Source organism: Ascaphus truei, chromosome 23 (genome assembly GCF_040206685.1).
Source record: "Ascaphus truei isolate aAscTru1 chromosome 23, aAscTru1.hap1, whole genome shotgun sequence".
Lineage (NCBI taxonomy): Eukaryota > Metazoa > Chordata > Amphibia > Anura > Ascaphidae > Ascaphus > Ascaphus truei.
The window spans coordinates 4,346,051-4,359,186 of NC_134505.1; the positions used below are offsets into that span (position 1 = coordinate 4,346,051).

The 13,136-nt window shown below is 50.0% G+C and overlaps 1 protein-coding gene across 1 annotated transcript in view; it reads right to left on the minus strand.

Annotated features, from left to right (window-relative positions):
* Window positions 1–12,618, minus strand: part of CCR7 (C-C motif chemokine receptor 7) — an 18,139-nt gene extending 5,521 nt beyond the window's left edge. The window contains exon 1 of the mRNA XM_075580312.1: window positions 12,477–12,618. The gene's annotated coding sequence lies outside the window, so the exon portion shown is untranslated. The remainder of the gene's footprint in view (window positions 1–12,476) is intronic.
* Between the last annotated feature and the right edge of the window lie 518 nt (window positions 12,619–13,136).

Genomic DNA, 13,136 nt, shown 5'->3' on the forward strand with positions numbered 1-13,136 from the left:
CCTTCCAAGGGCCCCCACCAATACTGCCTTCCCAGGGCCCCCCACCAATACTGCCTTCCAAGGGCCCCCCACCAATATTGCCTTCCAAGGGCCCCCACCAATATTGCCTTCCCAGGGCCCCCCACCAATACTGCCTTCCAAGGGCCCCCCACCAATACTGCCTTCCCAGGGCCCCCCACCAATACTGCCTTCCCAGGGCCCCCCACCAATACTGCCTTCCAAGGGCCCCCCACCAGTACTGCCTTCCAAGGGCCCCCCACCCAATACTGCCTTCCAAGGACCCCCCCCCAATACTGCCTTCCAAGGGCCCCCCACCAATACTGCCTTCCAAGGGCCCCCACCAATACTGCCTTCCAAGGGCCCCCCACCAATACTGCCTTCCAAGGACCCCCCACCAATACTGCCTTCCAAGGACCCCCCCCCCCAATACTGCCTTCCAAGAACCCCCCACCAATACTGCCTTCCAAGGGCCCCCCCCAATACTGCCTTCCAAGGACCCCCCCCCAATACTGCCTTCCAAGGCCCCCCCCCAATACTGCCTTCCAAGGGCCCCCCACCAATACTGCCTTCCAAGGGCCCCCCCAATACTGCCTTCCAAGGGCCCCCCACCAATACTGCCTTCCAAGGGCCCCCCACCAATACTGCCTTCCAAGGGCCCCCCACCAATACTACCTTCCAAGGGCCCCCCACCAATACTGCCTTCCAAGCCCCCCTCCCAATACTGCCTTCCAAGGGCCCCCCACCAATACTGCCTTCCAAGGGCCCCCCCCCCCAATACTGCTTCCAAGGGCCCCCCACCAATACTGCCTTCCAAGGGCCCCCCACCAATACTGCCTTCCAAGGACCCCCCACCAATACTGCCTTCCAAGGCCCCCCCCCCCCCCAATACTGCCTTCCAAGGACCCCACACCAATACTGCCTTCCCAGGGCCCCCCACCAATACTGCCTTCCAAGGGCCCCCCACCAATACTGCCTTCCAAGGACCCCCCCCCAATACTGTGGCCCGAAATGTCTCAGTAACGGCCACAAACGCAAAGGAGAAAGCGCTTGTTGTGAGTTGGAACTTATCGCGGACGAGCGCCGCATGTCGCTGCTCCCCCCCAGACTGACCGCTCTCCCCCCCCCCCCCGATGCCAATCGAATGAGATATACTTCCGGAATCGGAGGAGGGGGAGGTTATTTGGGACCACGCAGAGACCGGCGGGGGATAAATACAATGTTTGTGTCTGTAGTAATATTTGCCCAATTTCAATAAGTATGTAAATCCCGGATTTGTTATTTAAAACGTGACCGTTGTGGGTTTGGGCCCCCCAATTTACACCGAGCCCAGGCCCCCCCCCCCCAAATTTCTAAAGAAGGCTCCGTGATATAAACGGGAGTTCGGCAGATCCAGAGAGTAGGAAAACAGTCACCTTTTTTTTTAAGGATACAAACTAATTGCATTTATCTGATCCTGCCTCCCCAGCGGTGCCGAAAGCCAACATTAATCGTTCTAGGCAAGGCAATGCATCGTTCTAGGTAAGGCCATGCAGCGTTCTAGATAAGTCAATGCATCGTTCTAGGCAAGGCAATGCATCGTTCTAGGTAAGGCCATGCATCGTTCTAGGCAAGGCCATGCATCGTTCTAGGCAAGGCAATGCAGCGTTCTAGGTAAGGCCATGCATCGTTCTAGGCAAGGCAATGCATCGTTCTAGGTAGGGCAATGCATCGTTCTAGGTAAGGCAATGCATCGTTCTAGGTAAGGCAATACATCGTTCTAGGTAAGCCAACGCAGCGTTCTAGGCAAGGCGATGCAGCGTTCTAGGCAAGCCGACGCAGCGTTCTAGGTAAGCTGATCTATCGTTCTAGGCAAGCCGACGCATTGTTCTAGGCAAGCCGACGCATTGTTCTAGCAAGGCGATGCAGCGTTCTAGGCAAGCCGACGCAGCGTTCTAGGCAAGCCGATGAATCTGCTATTTTGGGGGTATTTTTGACCAGTTAGGAGGGACTGTCCCTGTTAAGGACATTTCCGGTGCTGACTTTGCACAGGCGGCTTATTAAACGCTGAAGGCTTTGAAATGACTGTTCAGACCTCATACAGAGAACGGTTAAGGAATGGTTCCAGTCATCAAGGTGCAGTGACATCATGGAGCAGCCTGTGATGTCATCATGCGGTATATAGTCCCTAAGTACTTACTGCCTGCGTCACGCTGATTCAGAAGGGACACGCTCCTTATCCTGTAGGACACTTAAAAGTACCACCCACCTCGCCAGCCAAAACAAACCTCCCCAACTTTTTGGAAAGATTGTAATAGTATAATTGGATTCCTTAAAGAAATCTAACTGTGCTAAAAGCAAAGATTCAGCTGCTTTAATATTGGGGGGGGATTAATTGCAAGTTGTTTGTTTTCAATCGGGTGTTTTTCTTTATCCGTAGCCCCAAAATTTATCCTGGAGAAGTAGCACAGATCTGGAAAAAAGCAGCCGCTCCTGTGGCAAAACTGTGTCCAAATCAGAGCGTCGATAAAGCTAAGGGGAGCTGGAGAAGGGGCTTTGCCTGGGTGATCTCTTGTTGAAACGCACAGAAACATCTCACAAAAGGAAGCAGCCAGAGGACATCACCCCCCTCCCCCCTCCCCCCTCCCCCCCCCCCCATCTAAGCTCACCGTGTTTACATACTAAGAATGATTTTAATATACTTATGGGTATCAAAAAAGGCACCAATTCCCCAGACGTGACCCCTTAACCATGTCACTGCCATTAGTACACTTTGCCCCTAGGAGGGACTGACCCCTTAACCATGTCACTGCCATTAGTACACTTTGCCCATAGGAGTGACTGACCCCTTAACCCTGTCACTGCCATTAGTACACTTTGCCCCTAGGAGGGACTGACCCCTTAACCATGTCACTGCCATTAGCGCACTTTGCCCCTAGGAGAGACTGGCCCCTTAACCATGTCACTGCCATTAGCGCACTTTGCCCCTAGGAGAGACTGACCCCTTAACCATATCACTGCCATTAGTACACTTTGCCCCTAGGAGGGACTGACCCCTTAACCCTGTCACTGCCATTAGTACACTTTGCCCCTAGGAGGGACTGACCCCTTAACCATGTCACTGCCATTAGTGCACTTTGCCCCTAGGAGAGACTGGCCCCTTAACCATGTCACTGCCATTAGCGCACTTTGCCCCTAGGAGAGACTGACCCCTTAACCATATCACTGCCATTAGTACACTTTGCCCCTAGGAGGGACTGACCCCTTAACCATGTCACTGCCATTAGTACACTTTGCCCCTAGGAGGGACTGACCCCTTAACCATGTCACTGCCATTAGTACACTTTGCCCCTAGGAAAGACTGACCCCTTAACCATGTCACTGCCATTAGTACACTTTGCCCCTAGGAGGGACTGACCCCTTAACCATGTCACTGCCATTAGTACACTTTGCCCCTAGGAGGGACTGACCCCTTAAACATGTCATTGCCATTAGTACACTTTGCCCCTAGGAGAGACTGGCCCCTTAACCATGTCACTGCCATTAGCGCACTTTGCCCCTAGGAGAGACTGACCCCTTAACCATATCACTGCCATTAGTACACTTTGCCCCTAGGAGGGACTGACCCCTTAACCATATCACTGCCATTAGTACACTTTGCCCCTAGGAGAGACTGGCCCCTTAACCATGTCACTGCCATTAGCGCACTTTGCCCCTAGGAGAGACTGACCCCTTAACCATATCACTGCCATTAGTACACTTTGCCCCTAGGAGAGACTGGCCCCTTAACCATGTCACTGCCATTAGCGCACTTTGCCCCTAAGAGGAACTGACCCTTTAACCATGTCACTGCCATTAATACACTTTGCCCCTAGGAGGGACTGACCCCTTAACCATGTCACTGCCATTAGTACACTTTGCCCCTAGGAGAGACTGACCCCTTAACCCTGTCACTGCCATTAGTACACTTTGCCCCTAGGAGGGACTGACCCCTTAACCATGTCACTGCCATTAGTAAACTTTGCCCCTAGGAGAAACTGACCCCTTAACCATGTCACTGCCATTAGTACACTTTGCCCCTAGGAGAGACTGACCCCTTAACCATGTCACTGCCATTAGTACACTTTGCCGCTAGGAGGGACTGACCCTTTAACCCTGTCACTGCCATTAGTACACTTTGCCCCTAGGCGAGACTGACCCCTTAACCCTGTCACTGCCATTAGTACACTTTGCCCCTAGGAGAGACTGACCCCTTAACCATGTCACTGCTATTAGTACACTTTGCCCCTAGGCGAGACTGACCCCTTAACCCTGTCACTGCCATTAGTACACTTTGCCCCTAGGCGAGACTGACCCCTTAACCCTGTCACTGCCATTAGTACACTTTGTCCCTAGGAGGGACTGACCCTTTAACCATGTCACTGCCATTAGTACACTTTGCCCCTAGGAGAGACTGACCCCTTAACCCTATCACTGCCATTAGTACACTTTGCCCCTAGGTGGGACTGACCCTTTAAGCGGGTCACCCTCTCTATGATCCATAAACGCCCTTCACATGTACATTTGTACAATGCTTAATGACCACGTTGCACTCTCTGCGCGCTAAGCGAACGCGACGTCTGTGCGACATCTACATTTACAAAACCCAACACAAGTGACTTTTCCCGGCAACCAGCGTCTCGAGAATTGAAACAAAAAAACCCCCCTTCAAATGTCATTCAGAGTTTCGTCATGTTGCTCCCTTCCAGGAGATCGCAGCCACGAGTAAGGAGTTTCATTTCTCACACACGCTCTCGCTTTGTGTGAGCAGGAGGGAGGGGCGGGGGGGGGGGGTCTCCCTATAGGGCTCAGTCACCCCACTCGTGACAGCCCAAAATCCCCAGAAATGTTCCCTCTGCGTGACTCACATGGTCAGCCTCACACCGTGGAACGCGCGCCGGTCTGACTCCGTGTCACGTGGTCAGCCTCACACCGTGGAACGCGCGCCGGTCTGACTCCGTGTCACGTGGTCAGCCTCACACCGTGGAAAGCGCGCCGGTGTGACTCCGTGTCACATGGTCAGCCTCACACCGAGGGATATTACGGTGAGATGTAAGGAGGGGCAGAGGAGGGTATGGTGAGATATTAGGGTGAGATGTAAGGAGTGGCAGAGGAGGGTATGGTGAGATATTAGGGTGAGATGTAAGGAGGGGCAGAGGAGGGTATAGTGAGATATTAGGGGTGAGATGTAAGCAGGGACGGAGGAGGGTATAGTGAGATATTAGGGTGAGATGTAAGGAGGGGCAGAGGAGTGTATAGTGAGATATTAGGGTGAGATGTAAGGAGGGGCAGAGGAGGGTATAGTGAGATATTATGGTGAGATGTAAGGAGGGGCAGAGGAGGGTATAGTGAGATATTAGGGTGAGATGTAAGGAGGGGCAGAGGAGGGTATAGTGAGATATTAGGGTGAGATGTGAGGAGGGGCAGAGGGGAGTATAGTGAGATATTAGGGTGAGATGTAAGGAGGGGCAGAGGAGGGTATAGTGAGATATTAGGGTGAGATGTAAGGAGGGGCAGAGGAGGGTATAGTGAGATATATGGGTGAGATGTAAGGAGGGGCAGAGGAGGGTATAGTGATATATTAGGGTGAGATGTAAGGAGGGGCAGAGGAGGGTATAGTGATATATTAGGGTGAGATGTAAGGAGGGGCAGAGGAGGGTATAGAGAGATATTAGGGTGAGATGTAAGGAGGGGCAGAGGAGGGTATAGTGAGATATATGGGTGAGATGTAAGGAGGGGCAGAGGAGGGGATAGTGAGATATTAGGGTGAGATGTAAGGAGGGACAGAGGAGGATATGGTGAGATATTAGGGTGAGATGTAAGGAGGGGCAGAGGAGGGTCTAGTGAGATATTAGGGTGAGATGTAAGGAGGGACAGAGGAGAGTATAGTGAGATATTAGGACGAGATGTAAGGAGGGGCACCGGAGGGTATAGTGAGATATTAGGGTGAGATGTAAGGAGGGACAGAGGAGAGTATAGTGAGATATTAGGACGAGATGTAAGGAGGGGCACAGGAGGGTATAGTGAGATATTAGGGTGAGATGTAAGGAGGGGCAGAGGAGGGTATAGTGAGATATTAGGGTGAGATGTAAGGAAGGGCAGAGGAGGGTATAGTGAGATATTAGGGTGAGATGTAAGGAGGGGCAGAGGAGGGTATAGTGAGATATTAGGGTGAGATGTAAGAAGGGGCAGAGGAAGGTATTGTGAGATATTAGGGTGAGATGTAGGGAGGGGCAGAGGAGGGTATAGTGAGATATGGGTGAGATGTAAGGAGGGGCAGAGGAGGGTATAGTGAGATATGGGTGAGATGTAAGGATGGGCATAGGAGGGGATAGTGAGATATTAGGGGTGAAATGTAAGGAGGGACAGAGGAGGGTATGGTGAGATATTAGGGTGAGATGTAAGGAGGGGCAGAGGAGGGTATAGTGAGATATTAGGGTGAGATATAAGGAGGGGCAGAGGAGGGTATAGTGAGATATTAGGGTGAGGTGTAAGGAGGGGCAGAGGAGGGTATAGTGATATATTAGGGTGAGGTGTAAGGAGGGGCAGAGGAGGGAATAGTGAGATATTAGGGTGAGATGTAAGGAGGGACAGAGGAGGGTAGAGAGATATTAGGGTGAGATGTAAGGAGGGTATAGTGAGAGATTAGGATGAGATGTAAGGAGGGGCAGAGGAGGGTAGAGTGAGATAGGGTGAGATGTAAGGAGGGGCAGAGGAGGGTATAGTGAGATATTAGGGTGAGATGTAAGGAGGGGCAGAGGAGGGTATAGTGAGATATTAGGGTGAGATATAAGGAGAGCAGAGGAGGGTATAGTGAGATATTAGGGTGAGATGTAAGGAGGGTATAGTGAGATATTAGGATGAGATGTAAGGATGGGCAGAGGAGGGTATAGTGAGATCTTAGGGTGAGATGTAAGGAGGGGCAGAGGAAGGGTATAGTGAGATATTAGGGGTGAGATGTAAGGAGGGGCAGAGGAGGGTATAGTGAGATATTAGGGTGAGATGTAAGGAGGGGCAGAGGAGGGTATAGTGATATATTAGGGTGAGGTGTAAGGAGGGGCAGAGGAGGGAATAGTGAGATATTAGGGTGAGATGTAAGGAGGGACAGAGGAGGGTAGAGAGATATTAGGGTGAGATGTAAGGAGGGTATAGTGATATATTAGGGTGAGGTGTAAGGAGGGGCAGAGGAGGGTATAGTGAGATATTAGGGGGAGATATAAGGAGGGGCAGAGGAGGGTAGAGTGAGATAGGGTGAGATGTAAGGAGGGGCAGAGGGGAGTATAGTGAGATATTAGGGTGAGATGTAAGGAGGGGCAGAGGAGGGTATAGTGAGATATTAGGGTGAGATGTAAGGAGGGGCAGAGGAGGGTATAGTGAGATATATGGGTGAGATGTAAGGAGGGGCAGAGGAGGGTATAGTGATATATTAGGGTGAGATGTAAGGAGGGGCAGAGGAGGGTATAGTGATATATTAGGGTGAGATGTAAGGAGGGGCAGAGGAGGGTATAGAGAGATATTAGGGTGAGATGTAAGGAGGGGCAGAGGAGGGTATAGTGAGATATATGGGTGAGATGTAAGGAGGGGCAGAGGAGGGGATAGTGAGATATTAGGGTGAGATGTAAGGAGGGACAGAGGAGGATATGGTGAGATATTAGGGTGAGATGTAAGGAGGGGCAGAGGAGGGTCTAGTGAGATATTAGGGTGAGATGTAAGGAGGGACAGAGGAGAGTATAGTGAGATATTAGGACGAGATGTAAGGAGGGGCACCGGAGGGTATAGTGAGATATTAGGGTGAGATGTAAGGAGGGACAGAGGAGAGTATAGTGAGATATTAGGACGAGATGTAAGGAGGGGCACAGGAGGGTATAGTGAGATATTAGGGTGAGATGTAAGGAGGGGCAGAGGAGGGTATAGTGAGATATTAGGGTGAGATGTAAGGAAGGGCAGAGGAGGGTATAGTGAGATATTAGGGTGAGATGTAAGGAGGGGCAGAGAAGGGTATAGTGAGATATTAGGGTGAGATGTAAGGAGGGGCAGAGGAAGGTATTGTGAGATATTAGGGTGAGATGTAGGGAGGGGCAGAGGAGGGTATAGTGAGATATGGGTGAGATGTAAGGAGGGGCAGAGGAGGGTATAGTGAGATATGGGTGAGATGTAAGGATGGGCATAGGAGGGGATAGTGAGATATTAGGGGTGAAATGTAAGGAGGGACAGAGGAGGGTATGGTGAGATATTAGGGTGAGATGTAAGGAGGGGCAGAGGAGGGTATAGTGAGATATTAGGGTGAGATATAAGGAGGGGCAGAGGAGGGTATAGTGAGATATTAGGGTGAGGTGTAAGGAGGGGCAGAGGAGGGTATAGTGATATATTAGGGTGAGGTGTAAGGAGGGGCAGAGGAGGGAATAGTGAGATATTAGGGTGAGATGTAAGGAGGGACAGAGGAGGGTAGAGAGATATTAGGGTGAGATGTAAGGAGGGTATAGTGAGAGATTAGGATGAGATGTAAGGAGGGGCAGAGGAGGGTAGAGTGAGATAGGGTGAGATGTAAGGAGGGGCAGAGGAGGGTATAGTGAGATATTAGGGTGAGATGTAAGGAGGGGCAGAGGAGGGTATAGTGAGATATTAGGGTGAGATATAAGGAGAGCAGAGGAGGGTATAGTGAGATATTAGGGTGAGATGTAAGGAGGGTATAGTGAGATATTAGGATGAGATGTAAGGATGGGCAGAGGAGGGTATAGTGAGATCTTAGGGTGAGATGTAAGGAGGGGCAGAGGAAGGGTATAGTGAGATATTAGGGGTGAGATGTAAGGAGGGGCAGAGGAGGGTATAGTGAGATATTAGGGTGAGATGTAAGGAGGGGCAGAGGAGGGTATAGTGATATATTAGGGTGAGGTGTAAGGAGGGGCAGAGGAGGGAATAGTGAGATATTAGGGTGAGATGTAAGGAGGGACAGAGGAGGGTAGAGAGATATTAGGGTGAGATGTAAGGAGGGTATAGTGAGAGATTAGGATGAGATGTAAGGAGGGGCAGAGGAGGGTAGAGTGAGATAGGGTGAGATGTAAGGAGGGGCAGAGGAGGGTATAGTGAGATATTAGGGTGAGATGTAAGGAGGGGCAGAGGAGGGTATAGTGAGATATTAGGGTGAGATATAAGGAGAGCAGAGGAGGGTATAGTGAGATATTAGGGTGAGATGTAAGGAGGGTATAGTGAGATATTAGGATGAGATGTAAGGATGGGCAGAGGAGGGTATAGTGAGATCTTAGGGTGAGATGTAAGGAGGGGCAGAGGAAGGGTATAGTGAGATATTAGGGGTGAGATGTAAGGAGGGGCAGAGGAGGGTATAGTGAGATATTAGGGTGAGATGTAAGGAGGGGCAGAGGAGGGTATAGTGATATATTAGGGTGAGGTGTAAGGAGGGGCAGAGGAGGGAATAGTGAGATATTAGGGTGAGATGTAAGGAGGGACAGAGGAGGGTAGAGAGATATTAGGGTGAGATGTAAGGAGGGTATAGTGAGAGATTAGGATGAGATGTAAGGAGGGGCAGAGGAGGGTAGAGTGAGATAGGGTGAGATGTAAGGAGGGGCAGAGGAGGGTATAGTGAGATATTAGGGTGAGATGTAAGGAGGGGCAGAGGAGGGTATAGTGAGATATTAGGGTGAGATATAAGGAGAGCAGAGGAGGGTATAGTGAGATATTAGGGTGAGATGTAAGGAGGGTATAGTGAGATATTAGGATGAGATGTAAGGATGGGCAGAGGAGGGTATAGTGAGATATTAGGGTGAGATGTAAGGAGGGGCAGAGGAAGGGTATAGTGAGATATTAGGGGTGAGATGTAAGGAGGGGCAGAGGAGGGTATAGTGAGATATTAGGGTGAGATGTAAGGAGGGGCAGAGGAAGGGTATAGTGAGATATTAGGGGTGAGATGTAAGGAGGGGCAGAGGAGGGTATAGTGAGATATTAGGGTGAGATGTAAGGAGGGGCAGAGGAGGGTATAGTGAGATATTAGGGTGAGATATAAGGAGAGCAGAGGAGGGTATAGTGAGATATTAGGGTGAGATGTAAGGAGGGTATAGTGAGATATTAGGATGAGATGTAAGGATGGGCAGAGGAGGGTATAGTGAGATCTTAGGGTGAGATGTAAGGAGGGGCAGAGGAAGGGTATAGTGAGATATTAGGGGTGAGATGTAAGGAGGGGCAGAGGAGGGTATAGTGAGATATTAGGGTGAGATGTAAGGAGGGGCAGAGGAGGGTATAGTGATATATTAGGGTGAGGTGTAAGGAGGGGCAGAGGAGGGAATAGTGAGATATTAGGGTGAGATGTAAGGAGGGACAGAGGAGGGTAGAGAGATATTAGGGTGAGATGTAAGGAGGGTATAGTGAGAGATTAGGATGAGATGTAAGGAGGGGCAGAGGAGGGTAGAGTGAGATAGGGTGAGATGTAAGGAGGGGCAGAGGAGGGTATAGTGAGATATTAGGGTGAGATGTAAGGAGGGGCAGAGGAGGGTATAGTGAGATATTAGGGTGAGATATAAGGAGAGCAGAGGAGGGTATAGTGAGATATTAGGGTGAGATGTAAGGAGGGTATAGTGAGATATTAGGATGAGATGTAAGGATGGGCAGAGGAGGGTATAGTGAGATATTAGGGTGAGATGTAAGGAGGGGCAGAGGAAGGGTATAGTGAGATATTAGGGGTGAGATGTAAGGAGGGGCAGAGGAGGGTATAGTGAGATATTAGGGTGAGATGTAAGGAGGGGCAGAGGAAGGGTATAGTGAGATATTAGGGGTGAGATGTAAGGAGGGGCAGAGGAGGGTATAGTGAGATATTAGGGTGAGATGTAAGGAGGGGCAGAGGGGTGTATAGTGAGATATTAGGGTGAGGTGTAAGGAGGGGCAGAGGAGGATATAGCGAGATATTAGGGTGAGATGTAAGGAGGGGCAGAGGAGGTTATAGTGAGATATTAGGGTGAGATGTAAGGAGGGACAGAGGAGGGAATAGTGAGATATTAGGGTGAGATGTAAGGAGGGGCAGAGGAGGGTATAGTGAGATATTAGGGTGAGATGTAAGGAGGGGCAGATGAGGGTATAGTGAGATATTAGGGTGAGATGTGAGGAGGGGCAGATGAGGGTATAGTGAGATATTAGGTGAGATGTAAGGAGGGGCAGAGGAGGCATAGTGAGTTATTAGGGTGAGATGTAAGGAGGGTATAGTGAGATATTAGGATGAGATGTAAGGAGGGGCAGAGGAGGGTATAGTGAGATATTAGGTTGAGATATAAGGAGGGGCAGAGGAGGGTATAGTGAGATATTAGGGTGAGATGTAAGGAGGGGAAGAGGAGGGTATAGTGAGATATTAGGGTGAGATGTAAGAAGGGGAAGTGGAGGGTATAGTGAGATATTAGGGTGAGATGTAAGGGGGGGGCAGAGGAGGGTATAGTGAGATATTAGGGTGAGATGTAAGGAGGAGCAGAGGAAGGTATTGTGAGATATTAGGGTGAGATGTAGGGAGGGGCAGAGGAGGGTAGTGAGATATGGGTGAGATGTAAGGAGGGGCAGAGGGAGGAATAGTGAGATATTAGGGTGAGATGTAAGGAGGGGCAGAGGGGGGTATAGTGAGATATTAGGGGAGATGTAAGGAGGGGCAGAGGAGGGTATAGTGAGATATTAGGGGAGATGTAAGGAGAGGCAGAGGAGGGTATAGTGAGATATTAGGGTGAGATGTAGGGAGGGGCAGAGGAGGGTATAGTGAGATATTAGGGGAGATGTAAGGAGGGGCAGAGGAGGGTATAATGAGATATTAGGGGAGATGTAAGGAGAGGCAGAGGGGGTATAGTGAGATGTAAGGAGGGACAGAAGAGTGTAAAGCTGTAAAAGTGAGGAGGAGACTGGAGTGTGGGATGCAGGATTTGATCGGAAGCCAGGAGAGGGATTTCAGCAGGGGAGACGCGGGGACAGATTTAGGAGAGAGTAACGTGTGTGTGTGTGTGTGTGTGTGTGTGTGTGTGTGTGTGTGTGTGTGTGTGTGTGTGTGTGTGTGTGTGTGTGTGTGTGTGTGTGTGTGTGTGTATATGTATGTCTATATATACATAAAAGTCCCAATACTACACTCAATTTAAAAAATTAGGCTTAAAATATTTTTACCAAAGCATTGAATTAAATGACCCATATTTATGACGAAAGAATATAGATACAATACACAATAATGTACTACATCATTTGTCATGTTGGATGCGGCATTCCAGTAATAGCACTCCAAAAAACACAAATATATATATATACACACAGATACGTATAAAAAGCAGCCACGTGAGATACTTTTAGAACACTATAAATATATATATATATTCTGGTGGCCCAGGGTACCTAGGTTCCATTGCAGCCCCCCGTGATTAGGGGGGGGGGGGAGGGGACATGCAGCCCCCCCGTGATTAGGGGGGGAAGGGGACAGACAGTCGGACACTCACCCTGTCCCTGCGGCGTGGCTTCGGGGTGTCGCTGGGCGGGCATGTTGAGGTCCTGCCTGCGTTGTGATAGGAAGAAGGGGAGTACTGATAGAGAGCAAGCGCTGCACCCACACAATATATATATATCTCACTCCGAACCACAGACCCCCCCCCCTTCCTGTGACAGCCAGGTTAACCTCTTTGGTAAGGAAAGGGACAGCAGTGAAGACTCGGTTACTGCAAGAGAAGGCATTTAATGCAGAATAACTCCCTATAACGCCTCCTACTACCCCATATACCCCCTCCCTATAACGCCTCCTATAACCCCATATACCCCTCCCTATAACGCCTCCTATTACCCCATATACCCCCTCCCTATAACGCCTCCTATAACCCCATATACCCCTCCCTATAACGCCTCCTATTACCCCATATACCCCTCCCTATAACGCCTCCTATTACCCCATATACCCCCTCCCTATAACGCCTCCTATAACCCCATATACCACCTCCCTATATCTCCTTCTATTACCCCATGTAATCCCTCCCTATAACTCCTCCTATTACCCCATATAACCCCTCCCTATAACTCCTCCTATTACCCCATATAACCCCTCCCTATAACTCCTCCTATTACCCCATATAACCCCTCCCTATAACTCCTATTACCCCATATAACCC